Source organism: Lagenorhynchus albirostris, chromosome 18 (assembly GCF_949774975.1).
Source record: "Lagenorhynchus albirostris chromosome 18, mLagAlb1.1, whole genome shotgun sequence".
NCBI lineage: Eukaryota > Metazoa > Chordata > Mammalia > Artiodactyla > Delphinidae > Lagenorhynchus > Lagenorhynchus albirostris.
Window position 1 is genome coordinate 23,014,101 of NC_083112.1, and position 13,609 is coordinate 23,027,709.

At 39.5% G+C, this 13,609-nt stretch overlaps 1 protein-coding gene across 11 annotated transcripts in view; it reads left to right on the plus strand.

Annotated features, from left to right (window-relative positions):
* ENOX1 (ecto-NOX disulfide-thiol exchanger 1) overlaps positions 1 to 13,609 on the plus strand; it is a 611,047-nt gene that overhangs the window by 311,211 nt on the left and 286,227 nt on the right. For 10 of the 11 annotated variants that reach the window (XM_060129461.1, XM_060129462.1, XM_060129460.1 and 7 more), the window contains one exon: positions 1,009 to 1,152. The exons of the other annotated variant lie outside the window; for it this stretch is intronic. The gene's annotated coding sequence lies outside the window, so the exon portion shown is untranslated. The remainder of the gene's footprint in view (positions 1 to 1,008; positions 1,153 to 13,609) is intronic. 11 annotated transcript variants of the gene reach the window in all.

A 13,609-nucleotide genomic window follows, 5' to 3' on the forward strand; every position in this document is an offset into this window, starting at 1 on the left:
TTTGGTAGCCATAGGTTTGTTTTCTATGTCTGTGAGTCTATTTCTGTTTTGTAAATAAGTTCTTTTGTATCATTTGTTTTAGATTCCACATATAAATGATATCATATGATATTTGTCTTTCTCTGTCGACTGACTTCACTTCGTATGATAATTTCTAGGTCCATCCATGTTGCTGCAAATGGCATTATTTCATTCCTTTATATGGCTGAGTAATATTCCATAGTATGTATGTGCCACATCTTTTTATCCATTTATCTGTCCAGGGACACTTAGGTTGCTTCCATATCCTGGCTATTGTAAATAGTGCTTCTATGAACATTGGGGGTGCATGTATCTTTTTGAATTAGAGTTTCCTTATTTTCTGGATACATGCCCAGGAGTGGGATTGCTGGATCATATGGTAACTTTATTTGTAGCTTTTGAAGGAAGCTTCTTACTGTTCTCCATAGTGGCTGCACCAAGTGAAATAGTTTTCTAAATCACACAGGCCACAGAGTGAAATGAGGGGGAGAGTCAGCCCTGAGGCCTTTTAGGCTTTGATGCCTGGGCTGTAAACCTGACTTCAGGAATCTGTGCCTTAGCTTTCTTATCTGGAAAATGGGGCCAGTGCCCTCTAATTGCAGGGCCATCGTTCAGAGTAAAGAGTCTGTGCCCGGTGCCTCACAGCTGATGGGTTCTCAGTGAAAAGTAGTGTTCCCGCCTTCATGCTCATACCCTGAGCACTGTCCTTCAACCCTTGTCTGGTTAAATAAGGGGAAAAGCAGAGTTCTCTTGGTTATAAAATACTGCTGGCCTTTAGAAGTTTCTAAACACAATGCTGAAAGATTACCATCCACCCTGTCATTTATGAGTAAGAAGATCTGGGGGTACAAAAGCAATAGCAATTCATACTGTTATCTTAATAATAGCGGTAGGTGCTACTACGGCACTTTCTGACCACAGTGGCTGCTACTGGCAGTCATGGTGCTTTGGACACATCCTAATGGTGCGCTTTTTTTCTCCTTCCAGAAGCATCTGGCATGTCAGAGCTACAGTGTCTTCCATGGGACTTCCTTTGTGAACAGCTTCCATTTAAAAGAGTTGTGTGAATACCTTGTTTCAGTCAAGTTCCCAAAGAACACATTTGTCTTCTGATCTGCTGGAGGGCTTAAGGTTTGTGTTAATTTTTCCATTTGTCTCACTGAAGTTATTATTAATTTTGAGGGATATTTTTTAAATGGGTAATAGTCATACCCTATTGCAATAAGAACTGTGGAAGTAGGTTATGCACAGATTGTAATCCTTTGATTTCATTGGGAGATGGATCTAAATGAGAAGATATTTGATATGATCCTTCTCATACTTACTATTAGATACTCTGGGGGATGTTACAAGGATATTAGAAATAAAATATATCCCCCACGTTGGCTTAAAACAAGTTTTATTTCTGTGTTCATAAATTCTAACTGAACAGATCCAGTACATTTTTATTGAGCGTCTACATATATCAGATTTTGTTAAGTACTTTCAATTAGCTAAGACCTCGCTGGTAAATTATATTTTGAAACATTGAAAATCAAAACTGCATTTGTCAATATCAACTAGTGTTATCATTATGACATTTTTCAAATTATAAAATCTCAGTAGCCAGAATGTTTTCATTTAGCTCTGCCAAGGGGTCCTCACCCTATGATTGATTAGGATAGAACAGGGGGATGGTGGTGGTTGTTTAATGTGTGTGCGTTAACAACTCGAAAAATCACTAACAGTATTGTTGCTCACTTAAAGACAGAGCTTGCTAGCAAAGCAAGCATTTTATTTTGGAAGTGCGTGTTCTGCTTCTGAGATGGTACCAAGTAAACCACTTTTATTCTGAAAGTGCTTTCTGACAAAGACCTACCTAAAGGCTGAAATTAATCCACCCATCTTTCATAGATGGAAAAATGAGCAAGAGAGCAGATAAAGCTTGGCTCTTGGCTCACTGAGTGGATAAAAACTAAGTGAAGAGCAAGGGAGAAGGAACAGAGTACTTTCCCTAGAATGACATGTCTTTTCCCACAGACTTTTATTTCATTCGGTTGGACTTTTATTCTGTCCACGGTGACAAATGTTTTCTCCTGTAATGGCCCTCTACTGTGGGTTTTTTTTTTTTTTTTTAACTTCTCTTACTGAGAAATCAAAGTAGATTTCACTGCAGTGCTGGGCTAGATTCCAGTTTTCCCACTGCACCCTTCATTGCTGGGCCCCATGATTGATTCACTTTGAAGGGTGAGGCATGTGGTACATACATATTGGGGGAGAGGACGGATGGGAGGTTGTGTCTCCTTCTTTAACTCTCCAGTCTGTCAGCTTGGTAGGATGTTACGGTGTGCAAAGATGTAACAAGTGTCTGACGGAAAAAGAGGTGCTAGAAAGGACTTGAGAAGTTACCTAAATGTTCTTCCCTAGTCCGCAAATAAGATCCCACTTGAACTGTCCGAAACCAATGAGAAGCTATTTGTTTTCAGACCTTTATACCTAGGTATCCACTTTCCCTTTGAATCCTAATACAGATTCTCCTTTCTTAGAAACCTCACTGTCTAGAAAACCTAAGTGTTTCCCGACATCCTCGCGTGGCACTTTATTTCTTCTGTTATGGAGACAGAATATATGGTCAGAGTCCCCCTGTATCATCATAGACTTAAGTCTCAAGTCATCCTTTTTGTCTTCAGGAGAGAGAAACCCATTTTTCTGAACCGTTCCTGTGAAACTGTACAGTCCACAAATTTATTGATCCCCACAGTTTTGTGCTGAGTCTCTTAAGTTCTCTACATTCCACTTAAGTTTGAGAATACAGACAGGTTGCAGGAACATGAAAAATCATCTATTGTTGTTTCTCAGTGGGGCCACTATTGACATTTGCAGGGGAATACTTCTCTGTGATGCAAGATCAGCCCATGGATTTGATCAATAGAAAGGTTAGTAGCCCTGCCTTCAAGGAACTAAAGACCAGCAGCACCCCGCCACCCAGTCCCCAGTTGACGTGATAACCAAATTCAAACCTCCTTTGCCTGTCCCTGCAGAGGAGGACCCGGATTGCCCAGACCAGAGGGTCGCCGGTGAGAGTTGAGCATGCTGAAATGGGCAGAGTTGAGCAAATGGTGGGGCCGGGCCTGGACCCCAGTTTTTAACTCTGGGTGCCATTCTCTTCCCCCCTATCATTCTTCAATGCTGGGTCTACACTGGCTTTTCAGCTGTCTAGAAACACACCAACGTGTCTATATGGATACTCTTTTGGAGAACCAGAATTTCTGGTTTGGTGTTTAGGGGAGATCACTGTTGTTTGATATGGGAACATGGAGAGAAGGAACAGAGTACTTTCAGAAGATAACATCAGAACTCAGTGCAGGGAAACAGGAGAGAGTAGACAGCTCTGGGGACTTACAGAAAAGACAGGGCTCGGACCCCAGAGGAAATAGTGGGACTGGTGTTGCAAAGGTATCATCAGCTCAGTCACTGAGAAAGGAAGGGGGGGTAGAGCATCTGAAGTCCAAGGCAAGACTAGAACAGGTCAGTAGCAAAGGAGTCGTTTTTCACTTGCTTTGTATCATGCACCCCAGCGTCAGCTCTCTGCTCCGTGTCACAGGCTTCCTCGGTAGTTCAGGAATCAGTTTGCGGGTAGCTCAAAGGGCCCTTCACTGCAGCTGAAACTCTCTCTCGCATCAGCCCCGATATCCCTCACCCACCCTCCATCCACATTTCTGCCTTGTCCCTCACTTATCTTCTGGCAGCTGCCCCCATTCCTGCCCTCCATTCTTCATGTCTGCAGAGAACAAGGAAATGACTTGATGCCTTTTATTTCTCTGGATTCTTCCAATATCTCAAGTAAGGCTATCCATTAAAAGGAAAGGACAGGGCTTCCCTGGTGGCGCAGTGGTTGAGAGTCTGCCTGCCGATGCAGGGGACACGGGTTCGTGCCCCGGTCGGGGAAGATCCCACATGCCGTGGAGCGGCTGGGCCCGTGAGCCATGGCCGCTGAGCCTGCGCGTCTGGAGCCTGTGCCCCGCAACGGGAGAGGCCACAACAGTGAGAGGCCCGCGTACCGCAAAAAAAAAAAGAAGGAAAGGACATAGAAACAGCTTCTGGAAATTTCTCTCACAAAAGCTTTGTTAAGGGGTGTGATCTCTTGAGACATTTACCGTAATATAGGCACAGTCTTTCCATAGAAAAACAAATTCTCATTCACTGCTATTTTCTTTGGACTTAACATAAGGAATCATTGAATTCCCTAGTACAGAGGTTACTTAATAAGAAAATGAGAAGAATTCATGATTTAAAGACACAGTTAGGGCTCCCCTGGTGGCGCAGTGGTTGAGAGTCCGCCTGCCGATGCAGGGGACACGGGTTCGTGCCCCAGTCCGGGAAGATCCCACATGCCACGGAGCGGCTAGGCCTGTGAGCCATGGCCGCTGAGCCTGCGCAACGGGAGAGGCCCGCGTACCGGAAAAAACAAAAACAAAAAACAAAAACAAAAACAAAAACACAGTTATAAGTAGGAGTATCTTGGTTGTTACAGTTACTCTCCTCCTTAGCTTGCACGAAATACACACAGCAGCTACAGAGTTGCACATGGGAACTGAACTAAAGGACTCTTTTTCTTTGCTCTCTAGTAAAATGAAGAATCCTACATGATAAGATTTATCATCTATAAATAGACTACGTTTATGGAGATAGAAATAACATCAAAGGCCTCCCTCATCTTGTGTTGTTTAATTATTTAAAACTTTATAACTGAGTTCCTGAGCCCAATTTTTCAAACATGGTGACTTTCCTGTCCTCTCTTCTTTGGCGCACGGGACACCAAGTTATAAGTGACTTCTCAGAGTTTCTCATTTCCTGAAGTGCTCTATTAGCTCTATAAACATGGAAGAATAAATATTAGCTTTATGAGACCATGTTCCTCTACCAGTTGAAAAATAGCGTACAGTAAAAAATACAAGGATGTAATGTTGAAAATTATAGGCCAGTATGCTCTCTTATTGTGGGTATATATCTAATCCTCATGCACAGAGACTACGTTTTCAGAAAAATGTGTGCTGTGTAATACCACTTGTGTCTGTGATGTATTTTCACCCCTCAGGTTTAACAATATATCTCAAGTGAGTCTGGCCTCACTAGTGAAATGTTTCAGACTTAGTTACTACTCTGATTTAAAAGCAAAGAAACAAAACTCTCCGGATCTTGCTATTAATTCTAAAAATTACATATGATCCAAAGTTAAGATGTTTGTGGCTTCCTTTCTAATTACATTAGCAAATGTCTGATGGCAATTTTGAATCAAGAGGAAGTTTTGTGAGGAGTTTAAAAATAAAAAGTCAGTTGTGGTCTTGCACAGCTAGTCAGTACTTTACGTGTGCAAATTGTTATTTCAAAATCCAGACTCTAATTACACATTTTTAGCAGCAATGAAAATGTAGCATCCATTGACTGTGCCCCTAAAGCTTCACATTCACACCCCGTGAGGAAGAAAAAGAGTAACCTACATGGATAGTGTGTGAGTTGAAACACTCTTTTAAAACTAGAGGATTAAATATAATTATGTTCAGATAATTCACTTCCTTCTAGAAATGACCATCCATTTGCCAAAAGTGCCAATGATTCATCATATCAAGGACAGTTTCTTCTTCTACATTAACTCTCCATTGTTCCTCTTGCTATAAACAGAAAATAATCAGCCTTGTGTATTCTGGGCTCAAAAGTAAGAAAATTGGACTTGCTAGACTAGCTCCTTCTAATTGCCTAAATTTCTACAGCATTCTTCTTTTAAACAACAAAATTTAAAAATATATTAAATTTTATTATGAAGTAGTTTAAGCCTACAGAAAATAATAGATGTACCTACTGCCATATTTTATTTTAAGATTTTCATTTTTGAAGACATTTATTGTTTTCTTTCTAACTTTATAAGCAAAACATACATGTTCATTGCAGACAAATAGAAATGCATAAAAACATAAAGGAAAAATTTGAAATCACCCATAACACCCCCCCTGAGAGAACCTTCATTGTTAGCATTTTTATGCATTTCTTCCCAGTGTTAACACATTTTTACAAATTGAGGTATAATTGACCTACATCACTATGTTAGTTCCAGGTATGCAATATAGTGATTCAATATTTCTGTACATTTCAAAATGATCACTATGATATGTCTGGTTATCATCTGTCACCATACAAAGGTATCACAGTATAGCTATCTATATCCCCCATGCTTTACATTTCATCCCTGTGACTCATTTTTTTTGTAACTGGAATTTTGTACCTCTTAATCTCCCTCAACTATTGCAGTCATCTCCCAATCCCCCTTCTCTCTGGTAACCACCTCTTTGTTACATTCTGTATCTATGAGTCTGTTCTTTTATGTTCATTTATTTGTTTTGGTTTTTAGATTCCACATATACGTGAAACCATACAGCATTTGTCTTTCTCTGTCTGACTTATTTCACTTAGCATAATACCCTCTAGGTCCATCCATGTTGTCACAAATGGCAAGATTTCATTCTTTTTTATGACTGAGTTGTATACCACATCTTTATCCATTTATCTATTGATGGACACTTAGGTTGCTTCCATATCTTGCCTGTTGTAAATAGTGCTGCATTGAACATAGGGGTACATATATCTTTTCAAATCACTGTTTCTGTTTTTGTCCGAATAATGCTCGGAGGTGGAATTGCTGGATAGTATGGTAGCTCTATTTTTAATTTTCTGAGGAGCCTCCATACTATTTTCCATAGTGGCTGCACCAATTTACATTCTCACCAACAGTTGACTAGGGTTCCTTTTTCTCCACACCCTCACCAACACTTATTATTTGTTGTCTTTTTGATAATAACCATTCTCACAGGTGTGAGGTGATATCTCATTGTGGTTTTAATTTGCATTTCCCTGATGACTAGTAATGTTGAGCATTTTTTCATGTGTCCATTGCCATCTATATGTCTTCTTTGAAAAACATGTCTGTTCACGTTCTCTGCCTATTTTTCAATCAGTTGTTTCATTTTTTGATGTTGAGTTGTACGAGTTTTATATATTTGGGATATTAACCCCTTACCAGATCTATCACTTGCAAATATCTTCTCCCATTCAATAGCTAGCGTTTTTGTTTTGTTGGTAATTTCTTTCACTGTGCAGAAGTTTTTTAGCTTGATGCAGTCCCGTTTTTTAACTTTTGCTCTTGTTTCCCTTGCCTAAAAAGACATTTCCAGAAAGTTATTGCCAAGGCCAGTGTCAAGAGTAAACTGCCTATGTTTTCTTCTAGGAGTTTTATGGTGTCAGGTCATTTAAGTTTTTAATAAATTTTGAGTTTATTTTTGTATGTGGTGTGAGAAGTTAGTCTAGTTTGATTCTTTTGCATATAGGCATCCAGTTTTCCCAACACCATTTATTGAAGAGGCTGTCTTATCCCCATTGTGTATTGTTGTTGCCCCCTTTGTCATTGACTAATTGCCCATATAAGTGTATGTTCATTCCTGGGCTCTCTATTCTGTTCCATTTATCTATGTGTATGTTTTTGTGCCAGTACCATACTGTTTTGATGACTGTATCTTTGTAGTATAGCTTGAAATCAGGGAGCCTGATTCCTGCAGCTTTATTGTATGTTTGCTTTTACCAATGAGATTTTTCCTTTTATAGTTTTCATATTTCTAGTTGTACTCTTTTCTTTTTTGCTTAGAGAAATTCCTTTAACATCTCTTGTAAGACTGGTTTAGTGGTCCTGGACTCCTTTAGCTTTTGCTTGTCTGTAAAACTCTTTTATCTCTCCATCAAATCTGAATTATAGCCTTGCTCAGTAAACTATTATTAGTTGTGGGTTTTTCCCTTCATCACTTTCAAAATATTGTGCCACTCTCTTCTGACCTGAAGAATTTCTGCTGAAATGTCAGCTGATAGCCTTTGTGAGTTCCCTTGTATGTAACTAGTTGCTTTTATCTTACTGCTTTTAATATTCTCTCTTTATCTGTAATTTTTGCCATTTTAATTCTAATACATCTTGGTGTGGACCTCTTAGGGTTTATCTTGTTTGGTATTCTCTGAGCTTCCTAGACTTGGATATCTGTTTCCTTTCCCAGGTTAGGGAAATTTTCAGATATTTTGTCTCCAAATAAGTTCTCTCCTCCTTTCTTTCTCTCTTCTCTTTTTGGGAGCCCTATAATGAGAATGTTTTAGTACATTTGATGTTGTTCCAGAGGTCTCTTAACATATCCTCATTTTTTTTAAAATCCTTTTCTCTTTTTCTGTTCAACTTGAGTGATCTCCACTACTCTGTCTTCCAGTTTGCTGATCCTTTCCTCTGTATCATGTAGTCTACTGTTGATTCCTTCTTTTTTATTGCAGTCATTGTATTCTTCAGCTCTGTTTGTCTCTTTATATTTTCTAAGTCTTTGTTAAACTTTTCACTGTGTTCAGCAATTCTTCTCCCAAGTTCCTCAAGTACCTAGAACTCTTTATTAGGTAGATTGCTTATCTTCGCTTCACTTAGCCCTTCTGAGATGTTACCTTGTTCCTTCATTTTGAAAATATTCCTCTGTTGTCTTATTTTGCCTGATTATTTGCTTTTATTTCTCTATATTAGGTAGGTCAATTACATTTCCCAATCTAGGAAATTTGGCCTTACGTAGGAGACATCGATGGGTCCGAGCTGCACACTCCCCTCTGTTCACTGTAGCTGTATGATCTAGGTATTCCTTCCCCTATGTAGGCTGCATGGGCCCTTCTGTTGTGGGGCTGATTACTGTGTGCTGATGTGACTGGTCTCCAGCCTGGTTGGTTGCCAGGCCCTGCCTAGTACAGAGGCTGCTGACCACTGGTGGGCGGTGGGGGGCCTGTGTCCCAGTTAGCTGCCTGCATGACCCAGTAAGTCCTGGACCCGGTGCTAGCCTGACTGTGAGTGGGTCTGTGACCCTGCAAGGCTGGCTACTAGGCCTGGGGCATCCCAGGACTAATGCTGAAAAGTTGGCGAGTGGGGCCAGGTCTCGGCACTAATAAACTAGAGGGAGGACTCCAAAATGGTGCCTGCCAGCACTAGTGTTCTCATGGTAGACTAAGACTGCCACCAGTGTCTCTGTCACCAGGGTAAGTCCCAGTTGCCTCTTGCCTCTCTGGGAGGCTCTCCAAGATCTGCAAGGGTGTCTGACTTAGACTCTTTTCAAATTATTGCTTCTACATTGGGTCTCTGCGTATGTGCGATTTTGCATGTGCCCTTTAAGAGCAGAGTCTGTTTCCTGTAGCCTTCCGGCTTTCCTGAATGCAAGCTCTGCTGGCCTTCAAAGCCAGAAATACTGTGTGCTCATCTTCCTGTTGCAAGACCCCCAGGCTTCAGAGCCCAGTGTGGTGCTCAGACTCCTTGCTTCTAGGGGGAAATCTATGCAATTGTGATTATACTCCTATTTGTGGGCCACCTACCTAGAGATGTGGGTCTTGACTATACGGCATCTCCACCCCTCTTACTGATCTTGTTGTGGCTCCTCCTTTATCTTCAGTTGTAGAAGATCTTTTCTGCTAGACTTTAGATCATTCCCATTGAGAGTTGCTCTGTAAACAGTTGTAATTTTCGTTTGCTATGGGAGGAGGTGAGCTCAGGGTCCTCCTACTCACCACCTTGGCCGCCATCTCCACTGCCATATTTTAAAATGTTAATACTTCTAAAGTTGCTTCGGATATCTATTTTTTAAAGTGAAAAAAAAATTACCATTCTTTCTATTTACCTATCGCCATAGATACTATAACTTATATAAGATTTTGTATTTCATTCCTTTATATTATATATCTGTATCTGATTATGTCTGTGTCTCTATATATGGGATATTATTTTTAAGTTTACATAGATGAGATCATACTGAATTTATACCTTTCAATTTGTTTTTCCTCGACAGTTTTTTGGGTTTTTTTTTTTAGCGTTAACATATGGACATTTGACTTATTCGTAGTAGTTAATTGTTTTATGTATCTACCTTCTCATAATGGAACATTCACCAGTCTTTTTTTTTTTTTTTTCTGGACAACCACCTTCCTATACCCATCTCACCATTCACAGTAGACACGTAAACATGTAGATGTGGGTTTAAAGTTTGGTAGTGCAGCACCCTCCCTGCCATTGAATAGGCACTTGAGAAACAGTTATTCTTTAACTCTACTAGAAAAACTTTTATTTCCTTCTTGTCAGCAAAGTTTTCTATTTTGTTTTGTTATTACCATTAGATGTGCCTCTGTCCCTTTTCCACTGAATTTTCTATGAGCAGTTTCTAATGTGGCTTTATTAATTCCATCTAAATCGAGTATATTTATGTGTAAGCAATGAGAAAAGACCAAAGGAATAGAGCAAAGACAAACAAGAGAGAATGAAAGAAGGAAGAAGGGATTACATCTAATCTTTAGCCTCTGAGACTCAATTGGTATTCCTGAGAGATACTTTTTAAAGGACATTTGCACAGTTTCTTATTCTCCATCACCTCAGAGGTCAGCCAGTTTTGGAGGCCTTTCTCTCCCATTTAACCAATCAAATACTTCCTTTTGTCTCTTACTTTCATAATAACATTAGAAAAATGTATATTATTTTTTTAAATTTAGATATATTTCAAGATCTATCTCAAGTGTTTTTTTAGATTGTGGTGCCTCAAACAATGGGAGCTATCAAAAAATCTGTAAATGGATACATATTTGTACTTTTTAGTAGATTTTACCATTGTTTTGCATTTTGCCTAGCATGTGCTAAATAAATATTTGGTGAATGGTTGAATAAATAAACAAAGAAATAAATATTTGTAGAAGTTACAGTAATAAATATTTGTAGAGGTTACATGGTCATTTGACTTAGAGGTATTTTAGTGTTACTAGTAATCATCTTTCATCTACTAAAACACTTAACCTCAACATTTAGATCTCCTCTGATTGAAAACTAAAGGTCTAAAAACAAATGAAAGATCAGAGTTAACTGAGAGCACCAATTCCCAAAAGTTATTAAAATTAAAGTCTCTATTTAAGGTTACCAGATTATTTAGGGCTCTAAAACAAGTGTCTACTCCCTTAAAATTTTAAGAGCTGTATGTCTGTGTTTAGACTATTCTCAAATTCTGTTTTGTTATTCTAAGAAATTAAACTTTTATTAGTCCATTTTATTTTTGTACATGACAGTGGGCTGAGCCAGTTGACGCCACTAAAAAAGTGAAACTTTGAAAAGTTGAAGAGTAGAAGCAATTATTTCTAGAACTGACAGAACCTTTCCTGGGTTCAATTCTTGCTCCTTGTAATTATTTATTCCTTTCAAGATAATGGAAATTATTAGACTGTAATTGATCTCAGCACTTGCCAAATGTAATTTTCTATATAAAACCATTAGTAAGTATTGAGAATTTCCTTTCGTTTCCCTTGCAAACAATGCTCTGGTCTTTTCTGAAAGTCAAGTTTATAGGGTTTTTCCCCACCCTTAATCTTTATTTTTGTTGTATTTGATGGAGTTCTACTAAGCTAAGATGTGCACCAAGTTTAGTTTGTAACTGAGTATAAGTCATCAGAAAATAGGATTTCAGCCAGAAATTCTTGCACACATTACCTCTAGCTGCTCTGCCAAGTGTCACAGTACTATTTAGGCCTTCCCATATGTCTGAAATCAGCAGGAAAATGCTTTTCAACCTTAGCTCACGTATGTTTTTAAGTAGAATTTGTTCTGGTAGTACTGATATCCCCAGTATGAGATTATCAGTACTGTTTTCTAATGGTAAAGGTATGCTTTTTATCAGTATCCATCGTAATAATAGCTCTGCGGATGGCTCTGGGTTCTCATTTGGCATATTTGTTGACAAGAGGGCTAGAGGAGGGAGACCTTCAAGATGGCGGAGGAATAAGATGTGGAGATCACTTTCCTTCCCACAAATACATCAGAAATACATCTACCGGTGGAACAACTCCTACAGAACACCTACTTAACGCTGGTAGAAGACCTCAGACTTCCCCAAAGGCAAGAAACTCCCCACATACCTGGCCATGTGGCTGACAGGGTCTGGGTGCTCCAGCCACATGTCAGGCCTGTGCCTCTGAGGTGGGAAAGCCGAGTTCAGGACATTGGTCCACGAGAGACCTCCCTGCTCCACATAATATCAAACGGCGAAAGCTCTCCCAGAGATCTCCATCTAAATGCTAAGACCCAGCTCCACTCAACGACCTCAAGCTACAGTGCTGGATATCCTATGCCAAACAACTAGCAAGACAGGAACACAACCACACCCATTAGCAGAGAGGCTGCCTAAAACCATAATAAGGTTACAGTCACCCCAAAACACACCACCAGATGCGGTCCTCCACACCAGAACAGAGGCACCAGTCCCCTCCACCGGGAAGCCTACACAACCCACTGAACCAACCTTAGCCACTGGGGGCAGACACCAAAAACAATGGGAACTGTGAACCTACAGCCTGTGAAAAGGAGAACCCAAGCACAGTAAGTTAAGCAAAATGAGAAGACAGAGAAACACAGCAGATGAAGGAGCGAGGTAAAAACCCATCAGACCAAACAAATGAAGAGGAAATAGGCAGTCTACCTGAAAAAGAATTCAGAGTAATGATAGTAAAGATGATCCAAAATCTTAGAAATAGAAAGGAGAAAATACAAGAAACGTTTAACAAGGACCTAGAAAAATTAAGAGCAAACAAACAATGATGAACAACACAATAAGTGAAATGAAAAATTCTCTACAAGAAATCAATAGCAGAATAACTGAGGCAGAAAAACGGATAAATGACCTGGAAGATAACGTAGTGGAAATAACTACCGCAGAGCAGAATGAAGAAAAAAGAATGAAAAGAATTCAGGACAGTCTCAGAGACCACGGGGACAACATTAAACGCACCGACATTCGAATTATGGGGGTCCCAGAAAAAGAAGAGAAGAAGAAGGGGACTGAGAAAATATTTGAAAAGATTATAGTTGAAAACTTCCCTAATATGGGAAAGCAAATAGTCAATCAAGTCCAGGAAGCGCAGAGAGTCCCATACAGCATAAATCAAAGGAGAAACACGACAAGACACATATTAATCAAACTATCAAAAATTAAATACAAAGAAAAAATATTAAAAGCAGCAAGGGAAAAGCAACAAATAACGTAAAACGGAAGCCCCATAAGCTTAACAGTTGATCTTCCAGCAGGAAATGTGCAAGCCAGAAGGGAGTGGCAGGACATATTTAAAGTGATGCAAGGGAAAAACCTACAACCAACATTGCGCTACCCAGCAACAGTCTCATTCAGATTCAATGGAGAAATTAAAACCTTTACAGACAAGCAGACTTTAAGAGAATTCAGTACCACCCAACCAGCTTTACAGCAAATGCTAAAGGAACTTCTCTAGACAGGAAACACAAGAGAAGGAAAAGACCTACAATAACAACCCAAAACAATTAAGAAAATCGTAATAGGAACATACATATCAATAATTACTTTAAATGTAAATGGATTAAATGCTCCAGCCAAAAGACATAGGCTGGCTGAATGGATACAAAAGAAGACCTGTATATATGCTGTCTACAGTAGACCCACCTCAGACCTAGGGACACATGCAGTCTGAAAGTGAGGGGATTGAAAAAGGTATTCCATGCAAA